General features: G+C 34.2%; 1 protein-coding gene across 6 annotated transcripts in view; it reads right to left on the bottom strand.

Annotated features, from left to right (window-relative positions):
- LOC106660864 (neuropeptide-like 1) overlaps window positions 1-15918 on the bottom strand; it is a 319417-nt gene that overhangs the window by 267098 nt on the left and 36401 nt on the right. The window contains exon 1 of one of the 6 annotated variants that reach the window (XM_024225135.1): window positions 20-157. The exons of the other annotated variants lie outside the window; for them this stretch is intronic. The gene's annotated coding sequence lies outside the window, so the exon portion shown is untranslated. Of the gene's footprint in view, window positions 1-19; window positions 158-15918 lie in introns of those variants that run through there. 6 annotated transcript variants of the gene reach the window in all.

Below are 15918 nucleotides of genomic sequence, written 5' to 3'. Positions count from 1 at the left end.
TTATAAACTAGGAACTTACCAGCAAACTGATTGATAAGAATTTCAACGGGTGTCTTGGATTTATTCACTTTGTATGAGATTTGGTTTATAACGAAAAATTTATTTGTTTAAAATATTGAAATAACAATTAAAGTTCCGTTGTCGGTGTACTTAGCGAAAGGAGTTTTCTAACAAGATTTACAAACGCAACCGGCTTAGGCGGCGGGTTATCAATACTGCTTGTTTCGTCAGGTTTTCCTTTAAGAATAACAAATCTTCTGGCCGCTTATCACTGTTTTCACTGATTTAATCCTCTTTTATAAAGCTCCATAACGGAATAACTTCGTTTGAGTTTGTGTTTCCATCCTTAACCCCCCATTTTTTTTCAATTGTGTGGGTGCGAACCGTGCCAGACGATCGCGAGTCGAGGGGGGAAGAAAGTTTATAATCCCGACCAGCGCGCGAAGTCAATATTTGCTCTCCGCGTGATGATGATGATGATAGCAACTCATACATCAAGTTAGATTGCTCCCTTTGTATAAAACTTGGCGGGTGGGCGAGACCCTTGGCAAAAGTGGGGATTCTTTCGGCCGAGGAACGACAATATTTCATTCCGGCAGCCGAAGAGATCGTTGCCTTAATTAGCAACTTTCGTGACAGTTTCCTATATCGAGTTTTACTTTAAGATAAACTAATTAATGAATAATAAATAATTTTACAGAAGCCTTTAATTAACACCGAACCAAGGAGTACAAAATTATTAACCTTAGTATCGGTGTCATTTAATAAGTTTTAAAAAAGTTTTAAATAATAATGAAGATGGGCCGTTTGGTTGGCTTCTGAGCCATCCCTTACCTTAAAGGAAAATTAGTTTTAAAATTACTTCAAATTTGAATTAAATATTTTAAATTTTCAAACAATAAACAAAATTTTATCTCTATTTATATATATTTTTTAAATGATATTAAAAATTTTTGGTATATATCCTACAATTTTATCAATATATATATTTATATTATATTATATTTTTTAAATAAACACGAGAGTTAGATTTAGTTTTTTTACGCTGCATCAAAATTGCTTATACGGTAATGATAACGGATGNGGGTGCCGGTGTTTTTGAAAAATAGCCCATTTGTAAGTATATCGGGTTCGAATGCAGGGCCGCTGGATTCGAACCCGGGACTACCTTACAGGGATGAACGCCATGTCAACGCCTAAACCGTTAGGGCAACCGTCGCCCCCCATTTTTCTTTATTAACAGAACGTTTTCGCCATTATGGCATGAGTCCACTTTAGTGTTAATTAGATTTGTATATCCTATAAAAAAATTATACGTTGTTTTTTGGTAATAAAATATATCATATAGTAATATTAATTTTTTTCTATAATTTTAGGTAAATTAGTAACCAACCTAACATGCTGAGTAATTTGGAATGTGCAATAACTAAGAATGACATTTTTTTAATGTAATAATAATGCTTATTTATATCATGTACATGAATTGTACAAAAATATTTTTATTAACCATATAAAATCACGTAAAAACCACCAAAACTGCGAACAGTACTCCCCCCGGAGGACAATTCTTATGAAAAGCCAGCCACCCGTGGCACTCAGTTTGGAGGATACTTATGACTACTTGGATTTGCTGGATGTTACACTATCCACCTTGACAGGCCAATGCGTTGGTCACCGTGGTGGGCACGATGCCACGCTGGTCATGTGCTTCACACACTGGGCCAATAGATTGCTCAAGATTGGGCAAGCATGGCGTCACCGGCCTAGTTTTCCTATCCCGTTGATGTAGAAGAAATAGCTTCTACAACTTTGTATGTGGTTAGGTTGTATTCCAATTTACATTTTATTTACAGAAATCTGGTCGGAGACTACAAACCATGTCCGACCAATCTTGACCCAGTGAACATGCCACCTATCTATTGCGAACTTTGATCGCGCATGTTGGCCTCAATTGATGTGCTTAGTGAGATCGTTCCCAAAGCGAATACTCTCCGACACCATTTCTAACCTTGGTTAATATGGGATACTATAACCCATCTCCCCTGTACGCAGTTAGGCCAGCGTTTGGTCCCTAGTGAAGTCCATTTATACAGTGACTCAAAGATTCGATTCGTTCACATCAGTAAACAATTTTCTATTATCTCCAATTAGCAAAACCCTTATTTTTTAATCCAGACAACAGCAATAGGATTGAGTTCGTTGAACTGTTGGTAAACAAACATTCACCCTAATAAACTTTATTTATGTTTATACCTTTGAATTGAGCCAGTTTATTACGAGTCTTCGTGTGAACAGTTTTGTGGCTCGAGTTACTTCATTGCAAATTTCGCAAAACCCATTCAATAATTCGTCTCAAATTTGTTCAATTTAGTTTATTTCAACAATTTAGTTATTTTTCTTACATATTGAAAATATATCCTTTCCTTAATGGTTATGATCTATTCCGTTTAATTACAGTATGAAGCCATTTTCAACATTTTTGAAAGATCAAATAATAAAATCTCTACAAGAGGGACTTCCTTATCGTGAAATTTCAAAAAAATATAAATTGCTATTATTGGGGTAATAACAAAACTTAAAAGATCTTCGGGAATTTACGATAGTTGTTTTAAAAAGAAGAGGAGTGGTCATAAAACAAAATTTTCCGAGGCCAAAAGGCGTTGTATCTACGCTCCATTCGATCAGGACAGGTTGACAATGTTGTCCAAATTCAGCGTAGGCCGCGTGATAATGATAATATGGATGTCAGTGCTGAAACAAACGGAGATGTTTACGTGAGGCCGGATTAACAGCGACGGGAAAAGTGAAGAAACCATTGCTGACCAAGTGGCTTGCTGATCGTGGTTTTAATGTCATGGAATGGCCACCACAGTCACCTAACCTTAATCCAATTGAGCACTCATGGGGAAATATAAAAAATCTTTAGCCGATGATGCAGGAGACGCTTCAAACTTCGATCAACTTTGGGAAAAAACACAAGTTGAATTGGGAATTGACCCAGAACAGTATAGAAATCTCGTGAGACGTATGCCCAGAAGGACTGATGCAGTTTTGAAAGCCGAAGGAGGAAATACAAAATATTAAAGGACTTTCTATGACACAATCATATTATCGTTCGCACACGGTAATTTCTTTTATATTATTTTAATAATCATGATAAAGGAACAATTTAATTTTTTGGGTGTTTTTTGTGTTAAGATAAACAAAATTATTATAAAAACTATGTTTATTTGATGTCTTACAATTTTTTGTAAAGTAAATAATGATATAACCCAATTTGCATTCAGCTGTGAACGAATCTGTGGGTCACTGTATGTCCGAATAGGTCAAAATAATTTCTTGTACAGAGTTAGCCTGTCCTTTACCGACATGTGTGATTTGAATCCTACAAGTCTACGAAGTTGTCCAAATTGTCTATTTACTTCTTGTCGCCTGAGTCTTGTATGAGGATCCCAGGAAGTGTAACCCTAAGCATTTTACTTGTTTATCTATTAACGTATACGTGACCAAGGCTGTTTGATTACAGTTTACTTAATTTGGGTGCATTTGTCCTTAAGTTTCATCTTCAGATTAACATTTTTTAAAAATATGATTTACTTTTTTAACAGAATTTTATTTCTTTTTTCCTATAGAATAATAAAAGTCGTAATTACTGTGGAAATATAGTTTTAAAAAAGTTTTCGAAAGTTGAACTCCCGTTTAATTTTCTATTAAACCTCTCTCAAATTGTTATCCTGTGGGTCTGGGTAAAGCGTGTTTTTCTTTTCTTAAATTCCCATCAAGGATCCTAGCCGCAGGCGGTGCGTCGAGTTAACTAAATAATCCAGGGTTTTGACCCCCTAACGAGCTCGGACCCTTCGGTTATCCGATTACTGCCTCGCCCCTAATCTTATTCCTCCCGGGTCATTCTTGTACGCCACTTGTTTTATTTTGAACATGAGAGCTCCATTACTTTGTTTTCGGCTCATCTTACACAAAGTTACTTCCATGTTGATAGCTGATCAAATAATGGGATTTGATTGTTTACATTAGGTGAGACCTCAATTTCCCACTTGCTTATCGTTAACAAATCGAGGCAAAACCTTTCCCGGTTCGTTATAAAAACAACATCTATTAAGTGGATTACAGAGGGTTTCAACATGTATGTGATGACAATTACTTTCAAAGGGTATTCAGAAACGATTCAAACCTCAAACGAAAACGTGAATTGAGAAGCAGTCGACGACAAAACTGAGCAACTTATTGATGTCAAGTCTGTCCATTTCTTCCTTAATATCAATGAATAAAACAATTGGACAAAGAATAGTTAATAAGAAAGGGTTTTTCTATTTAAAAGTATTTCCCTATCTCAATTTCTTCACGATTATACCTTGAAAGAAGTCACTGAAAGCCGCGTTCCGGTCATTTTTATACTACTATGTATAAAAGTATCAGCATCAGACAGGTGCATAGTGTTAATACACAAATTCAAATTAAAAGATTTTGGGTTCCACATTCTTCACTAGTTGGGGAGTAGTTTGTAAAGCACAATTCAAGGAAAGAAAAAAATATGTATTTCAAAATTTTAACAAGAAATATAAAATATTTTTAAAATGAATAGTAATTAATAGCAGATACATTTATCAAAGACTTCTGGACAAATATTTGAAATTTAGTTTAAAATTTATTGCAAGTTTGTAATCATCTGACAAGATGACTAATTTGACGGCAAAGACCAGAAAAAATAATGTTTCTTATAAAATTTGTCAAGATCTGTTGGTCCATCATTTGAAATCTAGCTTACTATTAGTTTAAATCAATTAAAGTCGTGTAGTGGTATGACCAATGGTCTTCACAGAGTTCATTGCGAAATACAAAGATTGTTGTACTAAATAATTGAAATTGGGAAGAAATCTATTATGGTCGATATTTTGAATCGGGAAAGAGTTTTCCGAATTAAAATATATGGGAATTTTCTGTGCATTTGCGATTCCTGGTCTATTTTTTCTTTTTTAACACTCATTCCTAAGCCGCTTTTTTCAACAAGTTTTATTTCATTAATTGGCAATTTTTCTTTAATGTGTGATGATTAGTGACCGTTAGTCGATGATTATTCGGAAATCGTGAGATATGCAGAAAACAAACACTTTTAGTGAGTAGAAATACTTTGATTGAATATAAAAAATATTTTTTGCATTGTATAAATTCACTTTTTTCCACATCCTACAAGTATTTGTTAAATTTAAATAATGTTTGTAAATGCCATACCCTGAAGATGATCTCAATAAAGATCGAAACGTTGACATGATAAAGAAAATGTTTTTCTGAAACCTACATCACACTAGAACGCATCTCACGATTTCCGAATATTTTTCTTTAATAATAACACAAATTAATTAGTCGATTAAATATGCAAAATTACGTTTCAAATTTTAAAATCGATATGCAATTCATCAATACTATAAATAGTATTTTTTCTTATGATCGCATACAAGTTTTTTAAAATTGTTATTATTATTATTATTAGTTGAGTGGAGTAATTTCCAATATTTTCACTCGTATCACAAGAGTAATCATATTCAACACTAGGGGGGGCCTTTGAACTTTAGAAGTCTAAGAGTATCGTCAGGGTTATGAGTGAAAGGTGATGGAATAAGGTGTTAATATGAAGATCTAGGGTTTCATGGAAGTGTCTATATAGACTTTTTACGGATTCGAGAATAAATGGGATTTGGATGTTAGATTGAGAGATTGGATATAAAGTAGGCAATGGTTCAAAGAATTTTCATCTGAAGATGATGGACTCTTTGGAGTTTTGAGAGTTTGGTTGAACCTCACAGTTCGATTCCCTTCGTGCAGATTGGTTGTAGTGTAGAAGAGCGTTCGTTTTATATTGAGAGTATCGATGCGATGTCAAATATTCTTATGAGAAGTCTACACCGTACGTTCTGTTTTATGTTCTGTTAAGGCCCCGTTGCAACAGTCACGGTTCAAGCCGGGTTCACTGTAACGTCGTTCACAATTTGAACGAAGTTCAGAGATGGGAGCGTTGCACCATGTGCAAGGGACCGCGTTCAGCTGATCGCTGTTCAACCAGTCGTTGGTACAACTGATTACAGCCTTTTTGTACGGTTTTGTACGTCGTAGTTTTTCATTGTTCGCATTGTTTGCTGTACCGCTTTCCCTAGACTTTTTGTGTTGATTTCATTGTTTTTTTACTGTTTTTTATTTTTTCAATCTATATTCTTTATTTGTTTAACCACTTTAATTTTGTTGCTTTTATTTTGTATTTTATTTTTAGCTATTTCATTGTTTATTGAACCACTAGGTTGTAAGTTTATAGTTTTTATAGTCTTTAATTAGTTTTTTTTATTGTATTTTATTCAGTTTAAGTAGTTTTTAGAGTCTTTCAATTAGTTTTAGATTATAGTTTTTATCTATATCCATTGTTTGTTTCGTTGTTTGTGTTATTTCATTTATTATTTCAAAATATGTCGGACAAAAAACGGGCGGCGAATTTCACAAAAACTGAGGAGAATATTTTGTTAGACCTAGTTCGGAAATATGTCCTCATTGTGGAAAACAAAAAGACAGACGCCGTAAGTGCCAAACAAAAGACAGACTGTTGGCAACAGATTACAGTGGAGTATAACTCTCATGGGGTTACTGCGAGAAGCAGTGCCGTTTTAAAAGGAAAGTACGAAAATATTAAGAAAAGAGGAAAAAAAAACTTTCCGAAAAAAGTGCCAATATTAAAAAAAACTGGAGGTGGGCCACCACTTCCAGCTGACGACAGTCAGGACAAAGTATTAATGGATATACTGGGTACCCAGTTAACTGGTTTCCAAAGCCAGTACGATGATGATAAGATATTTTCTGTAACACGAAGTTCACTGCACTCTTTGTCATTCTGAATCTATTGAAGAATTCATCGTTATCCCATTCGTGAAAATGTTCCTGTCTGGTTCTAAAAACCCTTTCTTTGTTTATATGTAGAGCTACTAACTCAAGGAAATCTTCATCATCTGTTAATTCCTCTTACTAGGTAAAAATGCGTCCATTTCGATCTATCTCAATATACGGTTAAACAACGCGCAGGTTATATTATCAAATGAACGTTGTTCAGCTCTGAACCCTGTTTAACCCTAGCTCGACGACCGTTCAGAATTGATCGACGTTCATCACTTGATCTCGGATCAATAGAGATTGAAAAACGCCGATATTTGTGTTGAACTTTGTTCAGTACTGAACCAAGGTTAAACGAAGTTGGTGCAACGGGCCCAGAGTTGGAGCGACATTGTGCAGATTTGTCTGGAATTGGGTCACAGAAACACTGAAACTCACAACTTCATGCCAAGTTTCGTTTAATTTGTAAACATCTTCAGGGCCTAATGCGAAAAAACATTTAGCCATATACAGTCGAATTCTCAATATTGTCTGAGTTAGTTTACAATTTCGTTATCAGGTACGTATGTCGATGTTTATAAATCGTTGATAATGTACAAATAGCATATAAAAATAACAATTAAAATATCAAAAATACTAAAAGCAATAATAGATAAATTATTTTCCATCGATGTGGTTAATTTAATAAATAAAATAAAATAGCAGCCAACATTAGGAAATTATAAAATTACAGCGGAGAAAGTAAAAAACGATAACATCGATAATAACAATGTGTTGTGATTAGTGACCGTTAATCGATAATTATTCAGAAATAGTGAGATGCGGTCTGGTGTGATGTAGGTTTCAGAAAAACATTTTCTTTATCGTGTCAACGTTTCAATCTTTATAGGGATCATCTTCAGGGCCTTGTGTTGTCTGCATTTCAGCAAAAAAGTTCTCTGGTTGATAGCCGATGCGAGTTTCACACCAGACCGCATCTCACGATTTCTGAATAATTATTGATAATAACAATTATTGATCATAGAGTGTAAACATTTGTTTTTTCATATTCAATTATGAAATTTTTTCGGACGATCTACGGAAGAGTTCAACACAGAGAAAAACTTCCTTTTGGTTTTCGCCGAGCTTTCGACAGTTTTTACACTGTCATCTTCAGGGCCTGTTTTTATTATCATATAAAAACAAATAATTAAAAACATGAAAAAACAAATTGCACAAAAATTGAAATTTTGAATTATCTTACTTAAACCTTAATGGGGAAATAAAAAGAACATGGTTTCTTGGGGTAATGTACTTCTGTGCCCAAGACACCATGTTCTTTTTATTTCCCCATTAAGGTCTAAGTAAGATAATTCAAAATTTCAATTTTTGTGCAATGTGTTTTTTTATGTTTTTAATTGTTTGTTTTTTATATGATAATAAAAATAGGCCCTGAAGATGACAGCATAAAAACTGTCGAAAGCTCGACGAAAACCGAAAGGAAGTTTTTCTCTGTGTAGATCCTCCGGGAAATAATTCATGTTTCCAGCAGATCGATAACCCAGCTCATCGTTATATTCAATTATATTCTCATAAATATTGCTTACACCCATCCTGTCTATTTGCACATTACAGTTGTTTTAGTTTAATTTTATGCATACATTTTCTTTAAACTTTCGTCTGCTCGACACTGTTTCCTTGTCCAACATTTTGTAGTTTTCAAAATCGGGTTGGTGTTTTAATTCATGGACGTACCAAAATACCGAAATTATTTATTTACTATCCATATATACATTTACAAGTTATAAACAAGAGTATCAGTAATAATACTTTACCTCTCGACTTTAATAAATAAGGAATATAAAATATCTTACATCTTAAATGTTAGGAAAACTGGTCTACAAAACCCAACCCTGAGATTCATGGACATGATGTGATAGTCTTGTCTACTTTGATTTTTGCAATCTAGTTTATGTTGTCCTATTCGGACAGCCGATCTTTGTAGCGTTTCTCCTAGATTTTGTCACAATTTTTGCAATTTATCTTGTAAATTACATGTGCTTGGTTTTCCAACTTTTCTTTTCACGTTTGAGTGTAATTGTGGTATTTTGTTACAATATTTACAGCTTATCAGACTATTCGGAATAAATGTGCTAGCATAGTTTTTAGTTTATTGGAAAAGTTGTTTTTACTGATCGATATTATAAGTTTTATAAGTTTCGATAAGTTATCTGTTATCGGATTATTCCCCGATAATATCATAATATATGATGGAGTGAATTTTTCCTTTTTTTATGAATAGTTGAATAAGGTTGTTGCATAAGAATTTTTGGTAATTATTTTTATATAATATATTTACTTATTTAGAAATCGTGAGATGCGGTCTGGTGTGGTGTAGGTTTCAGAAAAACATTTTCTTTATCGTGACAACGTTTCGATCTTTATTGAGATCATCTTCAGGGCCTGGGATTTACAAACATTGTTTTCATTTAACAAATACATTTCGGATGTGGAAAAGTGAATTTATACACTTTATTTACAAAACATATTTTTTTAAATTTAATCAAAGTATTTCTACTCACTCAAAGTGTTTGTCTTCTGTGTAATTGTGCCATTCTTGCGTGTCGTGTTGAGAGTGCCAGTGAGATTTTGCTGTTTTAAAACACATCCATTTCCATATCCTAAATGTATTTGTTAAATGAAAACAATGTTTGTAAATCCTAGGCGCTGAAGATGATCTCAATAAAGATCGAAACGTTGGCACAATAAAGAAAATGTTTTTCTGAAACCTACATCACACCAGACCTCATCTCACGATTTCTGAATAATTATCGATTAACGGTCACTAATCACCACACAATATATTTACTATTTTCAAATATCTGTCCGTATTTATTTCATTTGTGTGCCAGTCTGTATAAATATTTCCATCCTGGTGTCATCACTTTTACATCTAGATATGGAATGTACGAATTCTTTTCCTTCTCGAATGTACATTTTATAGCTTCATGGTAGCTGTTGAAGATAGATAATATTTCAGACAGTTTGTCTTTAGGGATGATGAGAAATAGGTCATCTACATACTTAAAAATGAATTTTATTGAATGTGGGATTTGTGCAATTACCCGTTCAACCAGGGGTTCAGTTTTATTATTTTAATGTGAATATAAATATATATATATATACTTTGTATGTCGAAATAAAGTCCGAAATAGCGGCCAGCATTGATTTCGGCGGTTAAGTGACAGCATGTGAAGTTTTGTTTTTATTGTTTTGATAGGATTTTAGTTCAAAAAACAATTTATTTTAGAACTATGCTATAACATTATTGTACATCTTCAGTCAGCCTGATATGTTCTTTTTCGCTGTTTCTCTATACAACGTATTTTGTAACTATCGAGCTGCAGATGGAACTAAATCCTACACTTGTTTGATAACAAAACACCACTCACGAACATAGCAGATTATTCCGAGATTAGGACAGTTCATTCGTTTAACCTCGATTGAGCTTACATTCCAGTGACAAAAGTTCAAAGTGTAGAATTGTGCCATTGTTAAAAAACAAAAACATTTCTGTCCTAATCCGTTAAAACGCTAGACCAAGGATAACATTTCCTCCATTCTCATATAAAGGGAGACTAAAAATAGGTTAAATTGCACACAAAATAAGCATTGAAAATCGCGAAATGACGAATTGTGACACACTGCGAGAATAAGGTCAGGATGACCAAGAAAGACGTAACTACAAGTTCATCAGCCCGCAAACTTAAAAAACACGACAGCGGTTCAGGGTTCGAATCCAGGTATAGCTCATAGAATTTGATTGGAAATATATTAAGGATTTTTTTTTAGTTTGACCCCACATTTGATCCCACGTTAAACCCTTCTGTATGTCTCAAAACTTGATCCGGTAAGATGAGTGATTATTTTTTTAATTCATTAAATCTTTAAGTTTGAGTTTGTGATTTGTAAATTACCATTTTTTGATTGTATTCTCTTTAGTAAAAACACTGGTAATTGGGATTCCGCATTTGTTGAAGCATTAATGCTAGATAATTAAGTGAGCTTTTATGGTTTTTTATTGCTATAAGACGGCGGCGTGTATGGTTGTAATTTTATCCACTTTAATCTTAAACAATAAACAGTTCTCTTTAATAGAACGCTGGAAAGAACGACGTTGTAAACATTCTGGACAGAAGTAATTTCATCCCTTTCGGGTTATTGGGGTAGATTGTGCCGTATTTTATTTTTTACAGGAGATGTTTCTCCTATGTGGCAGGGGATCGGGGGTTGATATAGTGGGATCCTTGGTCAATATGGTACTCGCATTACCATTGGATCGAAGATGCACCTTTCTTGGCCCGGGCTCACGCCCTTAACAGAAGTTTTTTTTAATGGTGACATTTTCTCAAATCGTTTTTCCCGATTGTCCACCGGAAAACCCGGGAGAAATCAGTTTCGGGGAAGGAACATCGGAGCATTAATCAGTCGCCCGTTGTTTACCGTTCTTCCACGATCCCGTGGTTTTTCCCCCAGGCCGACTGGAACTTTGCCATTTATAAGTTTCCCCGTGGTCATTAATTATGAAAACGCCAGAGAAAAGAGGTGCGAGAGGGAAACGGGGTTACGAAATTGTAATCGCTCCCTACAAAACGAACTTCCACGGCATGGCACCTAAGCTCGATAAAATATTCATACACATACAGCGTACACGGTAAGTGTTGTTCCATTGTCGCACAAGTGACGGATCCGGGCTTGTTTCCTTGAATAATTAGCTAGTGGTTCTGAAACGATGGATTATTTACCTATACGGCAAATTTCGAAAAGCCACGATGTCAGTTCTGCAGAATTGTTATTTCTAACCAAATATACTCAGTGTTCTGCTAAACCTATTTAAAGGAGAACTGGAAATCCATACTCCCATTAAATGACAACGACGACCCTAAAGGCAAGCTTGCAAAGTGTAAACCTAAGTACTTCAATAAATGTTTCACATGGGTTTAGTGGTAGTTTGTGTATGTAACATAAAGCAGTGTTTCACATTATCCGAAAATAAATAAATATATTCCGTCTTTTACGCTTCGTTTCTCTTAGGCAGAATTTCCAATTACAATTCTCCATACGCTTTAGTGTAGGAATTTACCCACAGAAAGTTGTATTATGCGAAAACTAATTTCGTCTTCAAGTTGAACATGGGAATATTGAATTGCTGGAAACCACAAATTAATCTAATAGTGTGGAGCATCAATATCCAGGGGAATCTGTATCCAATTTAGCCCGGCACGAAGAGATTAATAATGGAGCTTAGTTTGATATTAGAATCGGCCTGGCATAACCATCGCGTTGTTTATGAAATTTTTATATATTAGGGTTTATTTTTGGCCTAATGTATTGAAACATCCGTCCAGGTGGACAAAATTTGAGAAATTTTGAAAGGTTTTTGATAACTTATTACTAGAGCCGGGATTGATAAGCAATAAATATACTCAATATGCCATAATATATGCATTAATACAGCTACAAATATTCCCTATAATTTACACTGAAAAGAAAGAATTAACACGAATGTCAGAGACATCACTCAACTAATAAATAACTTTTTTCAACCTAAATTTTCTTTTGCAAAGTATTTTGAGATGAACTAGGACAGGCATATCTCAGTCATACAAAAAAATCATTTAATTCAAAATAATTAACCTTAATTATGTTCACTAGTTTTCGTGGTCCGCTTGACCAATTAATATCTTTCAATTAATTAAGATTTTTAGTTGAGAAGAAAAAGTCAGTGTCACGAGCGGGATTCGAACCCACGATCTTCGGCTAGATACGCCGCTGCTGTACCACCTGAGCTATCATGATCTCGATCCACTCTGACACTAACTTCCCATCTCAGCTCTAACTTTTGAATTTTCCCTCCTTTTTGCATTTTTCAAATGTAGAGTAATCTATTTGATTCTCGGCGACAAATGAAATGGCCACGGAGAGCTGTAGTGAAGAAATACTTCATTTATCATATTAAATTGACTTCAAGAAGTGAACTTAATTATGTGCATAATTTTATGAAACATTTCTAAGTGAGTTTCTGTAAAACTGAATGTACCTCGAAAAAGGCTGTCAACAGATGATGGGAGCATTCTTGTAGGAAATTGAAAATATGACTGGATCTGGCTGTTTCCATTTACAATTTCCTAATTTCCCCAAAATTCAGTCAATCCGGTATTTTTGTCCAGTAGATTTTTTTTACTTCTATTGTAATGAAATTCCTGCATCATTTTACTGACTTATGTTTAGCGCTGAAATGATAAATTCAACTTGCTACTTTACAAGAAGTTAAGTTCTAACTTTCGGCATTTTTTCGTTTACTAGATGCAAATTGGAAAGAGGACTGAGTCTGACAATTTTTATTTTTCAAATCAGACACTTTTGCACAATCTGTCTACTTCAGAAAAAGCAATTTTTTTTGGAACGCAAAAACCTGCACCTAGAAGTTCATTCATTTATTATTAAGCCCACAACCAGTGTAGTATATATACAGATAAAAACACCCACACACACACACACACACACATTGTTGAGTATTATATACTAAGTATATTGAGTACTATATACTAAACACAAAACAACACATTTTACAAATGGGACAAATTTATGACTAGAGTTGAATACATCTTTCTTTAGCTTATGAAAAGAAGTATTGATTAAATCAATTCTCATATTCAGTCGCTTTTCTTACTATTCTTAGCATCGGTTGATTTATAATATAATCCGTATCACCACATTTCACATGAAATAGGTCTTAGACGGTGAATGAAATGTAGGAATTTAGTTGTGGGGATGGTTATTTTTGGAAATAGTAGGCCCAAAAAAGATGCAGATTAATTAAATAAAATCCAACTGTGTCAGATTCTTTACATGCTGGGTCCTGGCAAGTTAACTGAGATCCGAATCAAATTTTAGGCTTTTGATTTTTTCTCTCATGTTCTTAGTTACCTATTCGGATAAATATCTGATCACCTTGGTCGTAAGTGTTAGCAAAAATAATGTATCCTCTACTTATAACGTATGCAGAGAACGAATATTGCTCGATCACTATTTGGAAATCGTGAAATGCGGTATAGTGTGACGTAGGTTCTAGAAAAACATTTTCTTTATCGTGCCAACGTTTCGATCTTTATTTATTTAGAAATCTTGAGATGCGGTCTGGTGTGATGTAGGTTTCAGAAAAACATTTTCTTTATCGTGCCAACGTTTCGATCTTTATTGAGATCATCTTCCGGGCTCAAAGTGTTTGTCTTCTGTGTAATTGTGTCATTCTTGCGTGCCGTGTCGAGAGTGCCCTCACTCGGCANTCACAATGTTCTGAAGATGATCTCAATAAAGATCGAAACGTTGGCACGACAAAGAAAATCTTTTTCTAAAACCTACATCACACCATACCGCATCTCACGATCACCGAATAATCATTAACTAAACACCAAACATTTTTACTCCATCAAATAACCACAGTTCAGAATGCACACAACTATTAATATGATAACGAGTTAGGAAAGTTAAACCATGAGGTAAAAAAATTGTTATTAATTATTCAAAAGTGTTGACAGATTGAACGAAATAAAAACAAAAATCACTTTCATGAGTTCTTGTTTATTTAAAAGCTGCAAAACTGTTCTTAATAAATAATTCTCAAAGGAAATGAGGACCTCATTCTAGACAGGATGCGAAAACAACACGTAAATTCCTTTATATTGGCTTTACAAGAATCCATTTACATATTCAAATTTAATCGAAACACTTAACACGGCGGCGGTCATATTTTATAAAACCTCGACTCAGAGTTTAAATTTTGTAATTCTATCTCGTAAAAGGGGAGAGAAGGTAAAGAAGAGTAGATTTTTAAGCGAAACTTGAGGGAGGGTGGAATCGTTTGTATCACGTATAAAGCGTATAATCCAAGTGTCACACATATCGGTTATCCAGAATGCATAAAAGTACGTGTTTGGGATTGGATAAAATAGGAAAACAGTGACAAATATCCGATAAACGGCATATAAACTGTTATACGATTCTAAATGGTAGAAATACCATGCCAATGCGAATTATCCTACCCTCGAGAAATTATTAATGGGCCAATTAGAAAGGAAACAGAGAGTTGTACTTTACCCTTTCCCTTTTATTGCTCTCAGACCTACACGTTATAAATAAAATCAACGATTTTCAAGGTAAGGTGAAAATTAGATTAAACAATAATGGGAGTACTTGCGAATCTCAGCTCATCAAATCATTGATTATTATACTCTTTTATATTAAAATTCCAACAATTAATCAATTTACTTGAACAGAACAACCTAAAATGACGTTAAAATTTTAATGGCATAACATGAAAACCAGATTACGTTTTTTTAAACAGTTTAACCTAATCCCATATCAACGTAATAAATCAGTTACAACCTTTTATATAACCCTATTAAATTTACTGTTATTATTTCATTTCTTGTCACCTCTTAGTGCTAAATGTAATTAACGAGTTTTATTAGATTTCGTGGTCCGCTTTAACAAATAAATTCTTTTCAATTAATTAAGGTTTTGGTTGAGATAGAAAAGTCAGTGTTACGAGCGGGATTCGAACCCACGATCTTCAGCTAAATACGACGCTACTCTACCACTTGAGTTGTCGTGACTTGGATTCACTCGGACACTAACTTCCTCTAGTCATCTCAATCCCATTTTTTGAATTTTCCGTCCTTTTTGCCATTTTTCAAATGTCGTGTAATCTATTTGATTCTCGGCGACAAATGAAATGGCCACGTAGAGCTTTAGTGAAATATACTTCATTTTGCTTAATACATTTTATTAGGTTTCGTGGTCCGCTTGAACAAATAATTTGTTTAAATTAATTAAGGTTTTGGTTGAGATGAAAAAATTGAAAAATGGCAAAAAGGAGGGAAAATTCTCAAGGTGGGGTTGAGATGTGGAGTTAGTGTCCGAATGGATCGAATTCACGATAGCTCAAGTGGTAGAGCAACGGCGTATTTAGTCGAAGTTCGTGGGTTGGAA

The sequence above is a fragment of the Cimex lectularius genome, unplaced genomic scaffold (genome assembly GCF_000648675.2).
Source record: "Cimex lectularius strain Harlan isolate CLEC.00 unplaced genomic scaffold, Clec_2.1 scaffold24, whole genome shotgun sequence".
NCBI lineage: Eukaryota > Metazoa > Arthropoda > Insecta > Hemiptera > Cimicidae > Cimex > Cimex lectularius.
This window is presented reverse-complemented; position numbering and strand designations above follow the sequence as displayed.